Source organism: Narcine bancroftii, chromosome 5 (assembly GCF_036971445.1).
Source record: "Narcine bancroftii isolate sNarBan1 chromosome 5, sNarBan1.hap1, whole genome shotgun sequence".
Taxonomy (NCBI): domain Eukaryota; kingdom Metazoa; phylum Chordata; class Chondrichthyes; order Torpediniformes; family Narcinidae; genus Narcine; species Narcine bancroftii.
The window spans coordinates 110,842,231-110,858,798 of record NC_091473.1 but is presented as its reverse complement, the minus strand read 5'-3'; the positions used below and the strand labels follow the sequence as shown (position 1 = coordinate 110,858,798).

General features: G+C 43.2%; 1 protein-coding gene across 2 annotated transcripts in view; it reads right to left on the bottom strand.

The window, feature by feature from the left end:
• The window catches only part of LOC138763866 (uncharacterized), a 46,293-nt gene extending 30,181 nt beyond the window's left edge, over positions 1-16,112 (bottom strand). For both annotated transcript variants that reach the window (XM_069938758.1, XM_069938756.1), the window contains exon 1: positions 15,160-16,112. The gene's annotated coding sequence lies outside the window, so the exon portion shown is untranslated. The remainder of the gene's footprint in view (positions 1-15,159) is intronic.
• Between the last annotated feature and the right edge of the window lie 456 nt (positions 16,113-16,568).

Here is a 16,568-nt window from a genome sequence, read left to right as displayed (position 1 = left end):
TTTGGAGGACAAATGCAGAAGATAAGTACACAGTAAATGGAATAATGCTGATGAGAATTGATATACAGAGGGATCTTGAGGTTCAAGTCCATATTTCCATAGAAATTACAACACAAATGGATTGTGGTGAATGTCTGCCAAGCTGCCTTTCTCCCCTCTGGCGAGCCTTGTTGTACTAACATTGGCTGGGCATTATCTCTACTCTTAAGGACACTCCCCTTGGATATAACTGTATATGCACCTATTGTCTTTCATTATTGTACCATGAGTTTCTGCTAATAAAATCCATGATTATTGTTTGACCACATCGTCTTTGACTACTTCATCAAATGGCACTTCAATTTTATTAGCAGAAATGGATGCAGCACTCTAGCCCAAGTGGCTGATAATCGACCAGTCTGCCCCGAGGGCCAGAGAAATATTCAACCACTGGATTGCTTGTTTCGATTACCACATGGCTCGAAACAACGTGGTCGATGAGGCGATACAGTGGGGCCACTTGAATTCTCTGCTGGGTGAGGTCCCTTTTGCCATAACGCAAGGAGCTACCACTCTGACTATAGCCCGGGAACGTCTGACTGCTTACTATGCAGGGCCACGGAATGTGGTGCTTGCTCGACACCAGTTGCTGACCAGAGGCCAGAAACAGGGGGAAAGTGATGCTGCTTATGCACTGGCTCTTGACTCGCTGGCCAATTAATGTGATGTCAGGGCAGTCAATGTGCAACAACACCGCAATGCCTTGTAGCCAACGGGATTGACTCCAGTTACATCTGACTGAGGCTGCTGGAGGCGGAGCCCTTAACCTACGACCAGGCAGTCACTCTAGCCAAAACACTAAGAAGTGCCATGCGCTCCAGTAAAATGCAAGAAACCGAAAAGGAAACATCCAGGAGTGCTGGAACCCTGAAGGAAAGAAAATGGCGAACCCCTGAAAAATGCTACTTCTGTGATAATAGCTGGCACCTCAGACAGAAGCGCCCGGCTCGATTTGCTACCTGCAGCTATTATGGGAAACTCGGCCACTTAAATAAAGCGTATAAGGCGAAAAGTACTCCCACTGATAATAATAAGAGGAGAAGCACCAAGAAAATGCATCCTGGAGCTGCAGGAATGGAAGACAACTCTGAAAAGGGGGAATCTTCAGACGAGCAGGGTGAATCGACTTCAAGTGACGGTGAAGTGAGATCCCCTGTGATAGCTCAATTGACGATAAAGCTTGGGGGATGTTACAGACTGGAATGGTCGTCTATGAAGTGGGAGGTGAATGGTGAGACTCTTGATTGCCTAATAGACTTGGGGAGTACTGACAGCTACATCCACGAGAAAGTTGCCAGAGCCTTAAATTTGCGGAGATATCCAGCGAACCGAAAGATATCGATGGCTTGTAGTGAATTTACAAAAACTGTACGGGACAAGTGTAAAGTTACTTTAAATTTGCAGGGACATTGCCTTGCTGATGTGTGGCTCTTTATTATGCTGGAGCTATGCGCCCCCGTGTTACTGGGGTTAGATATTCAATCTCAGATGAAGAGTGTAGTGTTAAATTTCGGTGGGACACTACCCACACCATCTCCCGTGCTAGTTACTGTGGTCTGTCCGCATTAAAGATCAAAGCTCCTTCCCTTTTCAGTGATTTATCCTCTGAGTGTCAGCCTATTGCCATTAAGAGCCGTTCTTATAGCAAAGAGGATTGTGCGTTTATCAAAGTGGAGACCCAGAGATTGCTTAAAGAGGGAGTAATTGAACCTAATAAGAGTCCGTGGCGGGCCCAAGTGGTATTTGTGAAAAATCACACTAAGAGACGACTGGCTATTGACAATCAACCGTTACACTTACCTAGATGCCTACTCCCTGCCATGCATCAATGAAATTATTAATCAGATAGCGCAATACAAAGTGTACTCCACTATCGACCTCAAAACAGCTTATCACCAAATCCCCATTAAGAAAAGGGAATGGCCCTATATGGCTTTTGAGGCTGATGGGGGGTTATACCAGTTTAAAATGGTACCGTTTGGAGTCACTAATGGTGTGTCAGTGTTTCAGAGGGAAATGGATAAGATTGTTAGGACGTATGAGTTACAGGGTACATTTCCCTATCTGGATAATGTCACTATCTGTGGGAAATCACAGGCTGAGCACGACAACAACTTAAAGAAATTTTTAGCAACAGCTAAAGAACTCAACCTTATATTTAACGAAGGCAAATGTGTGTTCAACGCAACAGAGCTACCCATTCTGGGCTACATTGTCCGCAAGGGCGAAATCCGCCCTGACCTGGAAAGGATAGCCTCCCTTAAGAAGTTACCACCCCCAAACTCAGCAAAAGCCCTTAAAAGGTGTATGGTATTCTTTTCCTACTACTGCAAATGGGTTCAGGTCTATGCCATGAAAGCACGCCTTCTGTTTGACACTAAATCTTTTCCTCTCTCTCCAATGCCCTTGAAGGCTTTCGAGAGAATTAAAGCTGTTACTGCCAAATCTGCACTCTCGTCCATTGATGAGGATGTCCCATTCCAAGTAGAAATTGGCAGGAACCCTTAATCAAAAGGGCAGACCTATGGCATTCTTCTCCCGCATGTTACGCGGACCTGAAGTTAAAACATCCTGCCATTGAAAAAAGAAGCCCAGGCTATTATTGAAGCTATTCGCTACTGGAGACACTTTCTAGCCAGCAGAAACTTTACTCTTGTCACTGATCAGAAATCTGTAGCTTACATGTTCAGTACTAAACACAAAAGTAAAATCAAGATCGATAAGATGACACGCTGGGGAATAGAACTCTCAACTTATAATTTATGAGATCCAGTACAGGTTAAATGATCCCTCTGATGCATTGTCTCGATCTGCTGCTGGTGCTCAGCTGGAGGGGCTAAAAGAGATCCATAGCAGACTGCCACCCAGGAGTCATGAGATTCTTCCACTACATGTTATATATATTAACGATCTGGAAGTAGGGGTGGAGAATTGGATAAGCAAGTTTGCGGATGATACAAAGATTGGTGGTGTGTGGACAGTGAGGAAGATTACCATAGATTAAAAGGTAATTTAGGAAGGCTGGAGGTGTGGGCTGAGAAATGGCTGATGGAATTTAATACAGATAAGTGTGAGGTGTTACATTTTGGAAAGGCAAATTTAAATAGGTCATATGCATTAAATGGTAGGCTATTGAGATGTGCAGAGCAACAAAGGGATTTAGGAGTGATGGTAAATAGTACCCTCAAGGCTGATACTCAGGTGGATGGTGTGGTGAAGAAGGCATTTGGAACGTTGGCCTTCATAAATTGGAGTATTGAATTCAAGAGTTGGGAGGTTATGATGAAATTGTACAAGGCATTGGTGAGGCCAAATTTGGAGTACTGTGTACAGTTTTGGTCATCAAATTATAGGAAAGATATAAACAAAATAGAGAGAGTGCAGAGAAGGTTCACGAGAATGTTGACAGGATTTCAAGGTTTGAGTTACAGGGAAAGGTTGTGCAGACTGGGGCTTTTTTCTCTGGAGCGTAGAAGATTGAGAGGGGACTTGATAGAGGTGTTTAAGATTTTAAAAGGGACAGACAGAGTAAATGTGGATAGGCTTTTTCAATTAAGAGTGGGGGAGATTCAAACTTGAGGGCATGGTTTAAGATTGAAGAGGGAAAGTTAAAAGGGGAACATGAGGGGAAATTTCTTTACGCAGAGGGTGGTGGAGATGTGGAATGAGCTTCCGACAGACGTGGTCGAGGCGGGATCATTGGTTACATTTAAGGAAAGACTGGATAGTTACATGGATAGGAGAGGACTGGAGGGGTATGGACCGGGTGCTGGTCAGTGGGACTAGGAGGGTGGGGATTTGTTACGGCATGGACTAGTAGGGCCAAACTGGCCTGTTCTATGCTGTAAGTGGTTATATGGTTATATGGTTATATGGTTATATGGTTATATGGTTATAAGGGCTAACAACCTTCCTTACTCTCTGGAAGAAGTCAGGAAACTGACTAAAAGCTGTCCTGTTTGCGCAGAATGCAAGCCGCAATACTTCAAAGCTCCTGAGGACACTCTTCTCAAGGTAACCTGACCTTTTGAGAGGATTAGCTTAGATTTTAAAGGGCTGTTACCTTCCAACAACAAAAATGTATATTTCCTTTCTGTAATTGACGAATATTCCAGGTTTTCCTTTGCAATACCCTGCCCTGACATCTCATCACCGTCTGTCATGAAGTCACTTGACAGAATTTTTAGCATTTTTGGTTTTCCCAATTACATTCGTACCGATAGGGGGTCAGCATTCTTGAGCACTGAACTGCTGTGGTGAGCTCTGCTACAGAAGGGGATTGCCACCAGCCGTACCACGAGCTACAACCCGCAGGGCAATGGGCAGGTGAAAGGGCTAATGCTACAGTCTGGAAGATTGTTATTCTTGATTTAAAAACACATGGTTATCCTGTTACCCGGTAGCAGGAGGTGCTGCCTGATGCACTACATTCTATTCGGTCTTAATTGTGTACTGCCACGAATCAAACTCCTCATGAACATATGTTTGCCTTTCCTAGGAAATCAGGAACTGTGATGGACTGGCCAGCCTGTTTATCTGAGCCTGGAACCGTACTGCTGAAGAGCCACACTCGGGCATGTAAAACAGACCCCCTACTCCAACCAGTTCAGTACTGCATACTAACCCCAACTACGTTCATGTTAAATTCCTAGACGGGAGTACTGACACTGTTCCCCTAAGAGATCTGGCCTCACCTGGTTCGCCCCTTCCTCGCACCCCTGAGAGATTGGGCTCACCCCCCCCCGCCCCCCCAGCCTGTGACCCCTAGTAAGCTTTCAGATGGCCATGCTGAGGCTCCATTGCCTCACGCTGGCGATTCTGGAGTGGGTCCAGAAGTCAGTCCTTCCCACACTACAGACCCAGGACCTGTACCAGTTCCCAAGGTTGCAAAGGAGCCACCTGTTTTGAGATGAAGCCCCAGAAGTCGTAAACAACCTGAGAGGCTGACAGATTCATAAAACATCTCATTATATTTCGATTGCTTGCTAGATACTGGTGTATTTTGGCTGTTAGAGTATTCTCAAGGCCAAACATGGTATTCATGTATCGCTTGCTTCAGTCTTCCCTAGCAGCTGTCCTTTTGATTTTAACCCTTCTTCTGCCGGGGGGAGACTGTGATGAATGTCTGCCAAGCTGCCTGTCTCCCCTCTTGTGAGCCTTGCTGTACTAACATTGGCTGTGCATTATCTCTACTGTTAAGGACACTTCCCTTGGATATAACTGTATATGCACCTATTGTCTTTCATTATTGTACCATGAGTTTCTGCTAATAAAAGCCATGATTATTGTTTGACCCCCATCGTCTTTGTCTACTTCATCAACTGGCACTTCATGGATATCGTGTTAAAGAAGGCATATGATATATTTGCCTTCATCAATCAGAATTTTGAGTAGAAATGTTGGGAAGCCATGTCAGAACTTATAAATTTTGGGGTCGACCACATTTGGAAGCTTGTGTGTAATTCTGAGCACAACACTCTGGAGAGGGTGCAGGAGAAATTCACCAGGATGTTGTTTGGATTGGAGTGTATTAACCATAAGGAGAGGCTGATCAAACTTGGATGGTTTTCACTGCAGCATCAGAGGTTGACTAGAAAACCTGATAGAAATAAAAATGATTATGAGATAAAGATTAAGGCTGGGCATTCAAAGTTGTTTCCCCACAGAAGAAATATCAAATACTATAAGGGATTGATTTAAGGTGATGGGGAAATTTACAAGGCAAGTTTTTTTACATGTTAAGTGGTTGATATCTTGAATGCACTGCCAGATTGAGGTAGTAGAAGAGAATGCAATAGCAACACTTAAGAGACATTTAAATGGATACATGAGCCAGCAAGAAATAGAAGGATATGGATTAAATGCAGGCCAATGGGATTAGTTTAGAATGGCAACATGGTTGGTGCAGACGTATCATAGAAAAGCACAGAAACATGCCCTTCAACTTGTGTTTGCACCAACCACAATGCCTAAGTTAAACTAAAGCTATGCCTCTTGCACATGTTACCTATTCCCTTGGGTGGATCTAGCACATGCGTGTTCTGGATGCACTTATGACAGGTCTAGAATGGTTGGTAAAATTCTGTAATTTCACAGGATAGTTTCAACAATGGAAATTGGTCCATTAGGCCCGTTGTCCACATTCATTCAATGGTACTTCCACTACCAGCCTCTCCCCATAATCTTGAAAATTATTTCCTTTCAGATACTTATTTAACTCCCTTTTGAATGCTACAATTCAATCTGCTGCCACTGCTACTCCTGGAAATGTTCTGCACACAATAACCACCCACTGTAGTAAAACAATTTCCTCTTATCGCTATTGGTCTTTTCGCAAGCTATCTTCATTCTCTGACTCTTGATCCCTCTAACAAGGGGAACAGTTTCTCTTTAACTATACTCTCCATACTTCTCAAAGGTTCATTTCTCCTATTGGATTTTCTTTCAAACTCTTCAGTTTTTCCACATAACTAAAGCCCTTATCCTTGGACTCAGCACAGGAACAGACCCTTTAGCAATAGTGCCAGTTTAGACACCACATTTTTCTCTCTATTCCCTGTTTATTTTAAGCATTTTAGTAAATGTCTTTCATATTCTATCTAAAGTTGTCGTGTCTTTCCTAGCATGTGGTGTCCTGACTGTGCCCAAAACAAGTGGTTCTTTTTTTAAAAAATTTAAACATTTTGGCCCACAAGTCCATGCCACCCAATTTACACCCAATTAACCTACAACCCCTCCCCCCCCCGATACGTTTTGAACAATAGGAGGAAACTGGAGCCCCTGGAAAAAAAACCCCGCAGACACAGGGGATAACATGCAAACTCCTTACAGACAGCGTGAGATTCAAAGCCAGGTTCTGATTGCTGGCGCTGTGAAGGCATTGCACTAACTGGTATGCCAACCATGCTGCCCAGAAAGAGGCATCAAGTATTTCTTGAACCAAATCACACTGGGGACTAATCTCCTGGTTTGGATACAAGCCCCAAGGTTTTTGGTGATGAAAACCAAAGTGAATGTTTTTTCCCTAGTGAAAGTTGAATACATAGATGGCTCTTCATACACCTCCTTCACTTCTTGACTCAGAATTAAATACTGATTCATTAGCATTTTCCCTGATGCATAGTTTTCATTCACCTGTCTCAAATAGGCCTTCCACTTGACTTGACAAATTAAACCATTCAAGAACTCAAGATGCTTAGGGTTGCACGGTGAAGGGACTAATTGCTTGTCTGGGTATCCTGGGAAACATGTACACACTGTTTCCTGAGATAAAGTAAAAATCTTCAAAGGCAAATGGATTATGTACTCATTTAACCAGTGTAGGCCTTAACTTAGCCTTGTATGCCACCACCCCCACCCCCCCCCCCCTTCATTGTTCTTTGGTGTGAGGATTCATACTCTTTTTGTGCAGTTTTGATTTCTGCATTGAAACAGCCAATCCTCCACCCAAACAGTTAGTTCCTCTCATCCTCATTACCTGCTCTGAACTGCTCAGCTGATAACATTTTCAACATTTATATTTCAAGAAAGTAAGAAAGAAGTTGACTAAGTAGATGCTGAGAGGTTGTTTTGTCAGGTTGGAGAGTCTAAAACAATTACGGATAGTTTCGGGATTAGATTGCAGCCATTCAGAACAGTCGTGAAAGGAAATTTTTGTACTTTTGGAGTTCTATGCCCATTGTGTCACCATAAGGAGCTCAAATAATTTAGGGCAGAGATTAAAGGACGTTTAGTTTCAAAAGGAGATAGGAGAATATGGTAGAAGTGCGCACAAAAGGAAGGATCAGCCAACATCTTATTAAATGGTGGAGTAAACTCAAGAAACCATTTATCTTACTATTTCTTATGTTGCTATGTTCAAGAAGTAAATCTGCCAGACTTTCTAAACAGTGTGAAGAGCAGGGTTACAATTCACCATGGCCTTTCTTTTTTAACCAGATGCATGTAATATAAAACTGTGCATCATGTTTCTGTCATTAATATTGCGTTTACTTTTCTAGTTAAACACTACTGGAGTTTTATTCCTGAGTTTTATTTGTTCAGAGAAAGAATAGGTCTCGTAATCCATTTATGACAGAAATCAGATGATATGAAGTGCAGCTGGCGCCTGTCCTGAACAAATTTGTCTCTGGTCTAAAAAAAAACACTGCTGGAGAAACTCAATGGGTCAAGCAGCATCAGAAGGAGGAAAAGAATTGTCAGCATTTTGAGCCTGAACCCGTCATCAAGATTGTCCATTTGTAATTACCTTTGAAGAAATGGTGGTGAGCTGCCTTCTTGGACCATCACAATTATGTTTATTGAACCTACTCCAAAACTACTGTTCAGTGGTGTCATGTTGAGAAGGATATCAGGTCCAATGGGTTCACAGAGAAAGAGAGAGAGAAGTCTGGACACAAGTGTTACAATCACACATAACTTTTATTAGCACACAGAAAACAGACAGGGGAGAACGTTAAATGGTACTTGATCACTATTTCACTTAAGCGATGATATAGGCATTCACCTCAGACTTCGATTGGACACCGACAATGGTAAATTTATACTCACACACTTAAGCACACACACTACAAACAGGGACTCTTACACACATCCGGTTCCCTGATCAACTGGGGTGCGGCTCACTGGAAGTATTGATCTATTGCAATACTACGGCTCAGCTTCAGGGTAGTGCACATCTTACTCATGACACTTCCAGCGATGTCTAAAGTAGTGACCTGCCGTGGAGCGATGTCTGGGGCTTGGACCATGAGGCAGAGAGAAAGAATGTGCTGTGCTTTGGTGTAATATACAGGGCTAATCTGCCCTTCTAGCCAATAATGACCAAGATGATTTAAGTTAGCCAACGGCAAGGTGTGTACTAATTAGTGGCCAGAGTCTAACCTTGACTGACAGGAGATGTGACTTCCAAATAAGTTTCAGGTTGGGAGGACACATGACCATCCACAATACACACATTCCTGACAGGCGGGGGGGCACGTTTCCTCCACACACAAGTGGGGAGTTCTGTTATTTTGATGGATAATAATGGTAATTTTTTTCAAGATAGTGTGTGATTCCATGTAGAAGATGTTGCAGGTTGCTTCAGTGCATTTTGCAAACGTCATGATGAATTGGGATTTGATTATCTGTGGAGCTTGCTAAATCTGGTGAAATTTAGGCAATCCTGGTGAACACCCCCACTTCTGTTAAGAAAGAAAAGGATGTGGCAGCTGAGGGTGGTTGGGCTGAGCCTGTTTTCCTATGGAGTTCCTGCAGCCGTGTCCTGTGGAAGAGATCATTGTAACCACAAGCATTTTCCCTTCTATAAGTTTCCCCTGATTAATTTTCAATCGTACTGTTTCAGAGCTCCTTGATACCAAATTAATATAAATGTAGTGTTGCTGTGTCAAAGACAGTCTTTCTCGCCTCATTCCTGTAATTTATTGATGCCTGGAGCATTAGCAGTCAGTAATCAGTTAGTCAGTGGTGCTTGATTTGCAACAGTGGTAATGAACAGGATTGAGTTTTTTTCATGGATTTGTGGATTGAGATGTCCTGTTCTCGTTAGCTGTTGGCCCACTACCATCCACATCTGGATGCAGTAGTACCACAGAATTTTGAATTGATCCAATGGTTATGGCTTCATTCAGTTCTGCCTATTTTATGCTGCTTCTGCTACTGTCTTTCTACCAGATTGGCTCCTCATTTTGACATGAATCCTTGCTTACTTTTTGACCTTCCTCATTGGAGCAGTGTTGGAACTTTGCTTAATGACCGTGACAGTGTGAATGAAATGCCAGACCATTGTGGAATATATTTCACCCCTGAAGGAGCTCCAAATCAGAGTTTCTGAATTGATTCTGAATTTAGCATGATGCACTTTATTGATTGAACTTTAGCTCAAAAGAAACGTATACCAATCATTTCAACCAAAATTGTCTTGGATAGAAGCAGCTGCAACAAATTGGTTGGCAATATCAAGATTAACTTCATTCATCCTTTAAGTTGTTTAGTTGCATATCTAGTAAGGCAGTTATGTAGTTAAACAAGAAAATCTGCAAATGGTGTGATTGCTGGAGAAACTCAGGTCACACAGCATTTTTTTATGTAGCTAAGATAAAGATACATAACCAACGTTTCGGGCCTGCGGCCTTCATCAAGATATGAACCAAAAGTAGGCAGGCACTTCTTGTGTTCAGAATGATTTGACAGGTTCAAAGAGATTCAAGGCTGAACACGTACATACACGAGAATTCACAAAAAGGGTACACACTGACAAGACTAATCTATACAGCACACAGTATACCAAGAAACGTGAGTTTAACTTGTTCAGCACCTACCACCCAAAGGCACAATATATCATAAAACACAAAAAGTAGGTCTTCAGTGTAGCCCTGCTTGGGACCCAGGACAGGCCCATTGCAGTCAGCCCTCCAGAGCTGCTGGCAGCCTAGAGCTCAGCAATGGTCACAACCAAAAAATACATACATATAAACCTGGTGAGACTGGCCCTTTGCAGGCAGCTCTTCAGACGAGAGAGAGAGAGAGAGAGAGAGAGAGCAGTCAACGTGACCTACAAGGAGCCATTGTGCAGCAGTCCCACCTGTGGGCAAATCTAACCATTGATTGGCACCTGGAGGACCAATCACATGTCAGCTTCCAGGGGCAATCATGCATCAGCCTCACAGGTAGGCAGATCTAATCCTTGATTGGCAGATGAGGTGACTTCCAACTAGGCTCAAACCTGAGAAGTCACATGACCCTCTGCAATCCACACTCCCACTGGCTTCCAGGTGGAGAGGTCACATAATCCTCCACAATCCACACTACAGAACCTGAATAAAATGGTGGGCGGAGGGGCAAAGAGAGGAGCACAGGCCCATAGGCAAGAGGTCATGGGTGGATATGACTGATAATAATTTGAGAAATGATAGGGGAAAGGGATAGCCCTCTGAATGGAGATGGAAGGGGTGGAGAACTGGAGGAATGGTGATGGAGGGATGGGGAAGGGAGGGAGTCAGGGGACTGCCCTAATGAAAAATGTGATAATAATGCCATCCAGTTGGAGAGTGCTCAGATAGAATATTAGGTATTGTATCTGGTTAGGCAGTGCATGAGGCCATGATTACCCATGTTGGCACAGGAATGCAGTGAGGAATTGAAGTGGTTAGCCATGGGTGATCTCCGCCATTACTCCAGACAGTGAAACGATCTCCCAATCTGCATCCAATCTCTGATGTAGAGAAAGTCACAACAGGAGCACTGGATGTAGTAAACAATACTTGCAGATTAACAAGTGAAGTGTTGCTACACTTGGAAAGACTACTTGGGGCCCCAAATCAGAATGAGGAAGGAGGTGTGGGTGCAAGTGCAGCAATTCCTGCAATCACAGGGTTAGGCGCTAAGGAGGCGATTAGTGAGAAGTGATGAATGGATGAGAGTCACAGAGGATGCGATCCCTTTACAAGGTGGAGAGCGGAGGAGAGGGGAAGGTGTGTCTAGTGGTGGGATCAAGTTGCAGGTGATGGAAATGGTGAAGGGCAATATGTTGGATGTGGAGGCTGGTGGGGAGTTGGGTGAGGTCAAGGGGAATCCTGCCCTTGTTGCATTTTGAAACAGAGGGCCAGGCCAGATTTCTTGGGGCAGAGGAGGTTATGTACTTCTACGTTTAACCATAGGTGATGCTACTGAGCTTCTGTTGATGGAAAAATACAGTTATTGGTCCTGACTCAAGTGCTTTTTAACAGGTTTATTCTCTATGGACAAATGTTAAGCTATCAGTTAGGTAGGTGGAAGTGGCATTTACATTTTTTTCAGATCAATCTTTATGCTAGTTTCATTAGACTATTTCATTATACTATTTCTTCTGACATTTACCACATCTCAGAATTTTTTGTTTGATCTCTCTGTCTCTCTCTTTCTCTCCTTCCTTCCTCAGCAGGCCTTTCATTATTTTTAGCTTTCTGGACAAAGTTAACAGAAATGCTGAGACCATTTATCACCTCAGTGAAAATGCCTGACCAGCGTTTCCTGTTTTTATCTTTATTACTGTTCTAGTAATTCAATCATCCCTGTGTTTAAATCTCAACACTATAAAGAAAGAAGGAACAAACTAGAATGAATTCACCAATGTACATTGGGAGAACAACATCAAAATAGTGCAGATGTTGAAAATCTGAAATAAAATGCAGAAACAAAAGAAATGATGCTGTAAGGTAAAGTTGGGTGAGGTCAAGGGGAAATCCTGCCCTTGTTATATTTTGAAACAGAGAAGGCCAGGCCAAATTTCTTGGGGCAGAGGAGGTGCAATGAAAGATTAAGAAACAAAGAATAATCTAGCAGCTGTTAATGAGACTGCTGGAATCATTACCTGATTGTGTTGACCTAGGTACTGAGGACAGAAGACTAAAGCATGTAGGTTGAAGTTGAAGTACTGTTCCTCAGATTTATTTTAAGATTGATGTAAACAACAGTGTAAGGGACCAGAGACGGAAAGGCTGCTCTGAATCTGGTCTTTCCATCGTGGAGGAGGCCACAATGTGTGCAACGCTATACTACACTCTGCCCAATATTCCTGCTCTTCCATTTGTAGAATTTTTTTCTCTGATCTTCTATCTCTTCCACCTTCCCCACAATCGCCACAAACTTTGATTCTTTGAATATTCAAGAATCTACTAAGATTTACTTGACAACTAAGAAACCACAGCCCTCTGGTTTAGAGAATTCTAAATATTCCCTGCCTTTGAGCTACTTTCAACTGTCTTTTCCTTTTTTGAATAAAGTTTGTTCCTGGCGCAACACAAATCCAAGAAAAACACAACAGTTTTGTTCTTGCACCATTGCTGCATTATGTAGCAGTTGACTTGCCTGAATAGCGTGCAGAACAAAGCTTTTCCCTGTATCTCAGTACACGTGGCAACAAATAATTCATTAATTAATTCATTTGAATATCAACTGTTGCTTTGCACCCCCTATCCATTGAGCATACTTTACCTCCACTCTCGTGCAGCATTACACCCTTGGCAGTGTCATTATTTAATTAAAAAAATTATTTCAAACACATGGAAACCACTTCCAGTCATTGAAACCTGTGCCATCCAATTACACCAAATTTATTGGAAGGTGGGAGGAAACTGGAGAACACGGGAAAATCCACAGGGAGACTGTCTCCTTACAGACAATGCTGGATTTGAACCCAGGACCCTGGCACTGTAATAGCATCACGCTAACTGCTACTGTCCCTTGACATTACTGCAACTATATATTTACAGCCACCAACATTTCATTGTTCAGGCGTCTCCTTCCAAATTTCCTACCAATTAATCTTCATACATTTGTCATTTATTGCCCTGATAAAATCTCCTTTTCTGTGTGCATACCAATCCACAATGGATCACACAATTGGCCCACTCACTCTGCCAACCATTTAATCGTCAGTCTGATGCAGCAAACTCTCAGAAAGGTACCTGCTATATGGACAATGAGAAACACACCCAATGCTGCAGGAACTCAGCGCGTGTGTTAGGCAGCATCCATAGAAGGCAATGTTTTGGGCTAAAACCCTTCATCAGAACTGGCTATAACACTATCTTTTATATAGGAATTTTTATCTTTGCTTTTTAAAAGACACTGTTGGACCTGTTGAGTTTCTCCAGTATTGTGTTTTTATTTTAACCATGGTGTCAGGAGACTTCCTTGTTTTATTTCAGGACTGGCTATGTTTGGCCCAAAACATTGACTGTTTATTGCCTTCTGTGGATGCTGCCTGGCTCACTGAGTTCCTCCAGTATTTTGTATGTTGCACCAGTTTTCCAGCATTAGGAATCTCTCTTGTTTACTGGGAAGATGTCATGGAAAAGGTAAGAGTTATGGGGAAGAAAAATATTTGATCTGTTATCTTTTCTGTCTCCTCAGACAATCATGAACGTGACTACCATTGTGAAATTGGGTGCTATATTTTTCCCAGTTTTTTTTGATGATATGAACCCTGCATCCCCATCATTGACCTGCCAAAAATGCTACAGTATTTGTCTCTCGACACATTGGGATTGAAAGAAAGCTACCCCAGCTCTGTTTCCAGTTTGGCTATGTTTGGCAGTGTAACCTACCATCTACTGAAGGCTTGGAGTGACAACCGGAAGTCTATAGCGCAATTATCTCCACCAATGTACAGGAGATCCTCTCCTGTCTCCAAAAGACAGCAGTAGACTTGGACCTTGCTGCATATTTGAAACACAGGTCATTTCAAGCCAAACCAGATATAAATCAAACCAGCTTTTTACCCAGACAGATTCCATTTATCTAGATCAAGACAATCACTGATAATTTTAAAAGGGTTGAAAATGGCTCAATGCATTTCCCTTGCTAATGAAGTCAATAACATTTTTGGTGTTATTTATTGAAGGATCTAATAAGTGGACAATAAATAGCCTCCTGTCATTCACTGGCATTTTCTACACTGGCATGTAAAGCATGAATTTCAGGTAGTTCCAATTCAAGTTACTTTGCTCAAGGCAGAAGCAGACCAGCAATAATAGCCCAGGTTTTAGCTTGCACATTCACATTGCCCAGAATCACCACTCAAATCATTGCCAAATTTGCTTAGTCCAGATGTTGACAGCATATCTTGTAACCCAGAAGAACCCCATTCCCGTATTGAAGCTTTAAACGGCATGCAGTGTCTAGCAATGCAATAGTGAAGCTTCACCCCTAAAAATTCCCTGAGAGTTTTACTGTCTGTCAAAGCCATGAGGATATGTTTAATGTTTCTGAATAGATGAGCATGAGGGAGCATTGAAACACACAGTGGCACCTAAGATGAGTTGGGATTTCTGCAAATGACCAAGGAAGACCCAGATTTGCAGGCTTTTAATTGAGTGTATTGGGAGTTCCACTTGGCAGCATTTATGTTAAAAATGTGCCAACATCTTCCACCCTAACTCTTCTTCCTCCATTACTCAGTACTCACCTCCCAACCACCCACTATACCAACATGCTCCTCTGAGCTGATTAAGTATCTCAGACATGAGAGGTTAACTGTTTCACTTTCCAAACCTGCTGAGTTTTTGAAACATTCTGCTTGCTCCTCTGAGCATTTGCATTGAGGTACATGGAGAGGACTGATGTTTCAGCACTTACCTGTCTGATACCTCTCAACCTCCTGGAAAAGGCTTTCCAATCCAATATCATATTTCAAGCTTACATTTATTATCAGGTTTACTGAGAGGTGCTGTGCCATCAGTCTATATAAATACAGAGTAGCGAACAAAGACACAATAGTCAGTTTAACTGACTTTACAGGATCTCTCGTGTGAGCTTATAAGCACAGCCCCCATGATGCTTTGCTGCCTCCAGGACCATTGTGACATCAGCCTGGAGGGAGGGCTGGCAACGCTCCCAGTGTCTCGGGGCTCTCAGCCTGTGAGAGCCTGCACCTCTGTGACTTGGTTCTTTTGCGGATCAGTGCAGCCCACTACATGAGTCCCCCCTCCCAGAAATGGTGTCAGGAGGTGATGAGCCCATTCATTGTATAAAGTTCTTTCATTTCACTGAGCAACCTCTCCCCATGGGCATGCTACCGGCATCTGATGTTCCAGGTTAGCGTGTGCCAGCTTGAGACAGTCAACGGTGAATGCTTCTTCCCTGCTTCGAATGTCCAGTGCACACGTTGTTCCATTGTGTCAGAGAACTTTGTAAGGACCCTCGTACAGCCGCTAATGTGGAGTTGAATGCATCCTCCTGTGCAGAAGCACATACTGATAATCCTTGAGCTCCCTTGGGATGTAAAAGGCAGTCAGACCATGGCTTGAGGTTGGGACAGACGTAAGGGGGCCGACTTTCTCCCAAAGTCATGGCAGGAAATCTGTGGATGGTTCTTCCTGTCCTCGGGCCAGTGGTGTGAATTCACCCAGGACTGTAAGCAGGCCTCTATATACGTGTTCAACGGAGGATGAAGCCAGATCTTTTTTTGGTGCCATGCGGATTCTCAATAGCATCCATCAGTCCAACAAGGCCTTTGGTGTGATGTAATTGGGTGCCAAGTAGCTGGGAGAGAGCTGACCATAGGGTTGAGGTGAACTGTACTACCCTGTCCGAAGGTATGTCCACTGTCAGCCTGAAACAGGCTATCCAATTAGCAATGAGGGCCATGGCACAGGATGTCATGGATGTGTTCAAAAGTAGTATCGCCTCTGACCATCTAGTAAACCTGTCAACCATGGTGAACAGGTAAGTGGCACCTCTGGTGATTGGCATGGGACCAACGATGTCGATGTGTCAAAATGCCTGTCTGTCAGGGGAAATGACTGGAATTGGGCTTTGATGTGCCTCTGAAGCTTGGAGGTCTGGCAGTGTACAGAAGTTCTGGCCTAGTGGCCAATCTGTTTATGCAGGCCATGCCACATAAACCTGTCACCGACCAACAATGTCAGAGCAGGTATGGATGGGTGGGCTAAGCCATGAATGGTGTTGAAAACACAATGCCTATAAACCACCGGTACGATGGGTCTTAGCTGTCCAGTGGATACATCGCAGAGAAGCATGGCCCT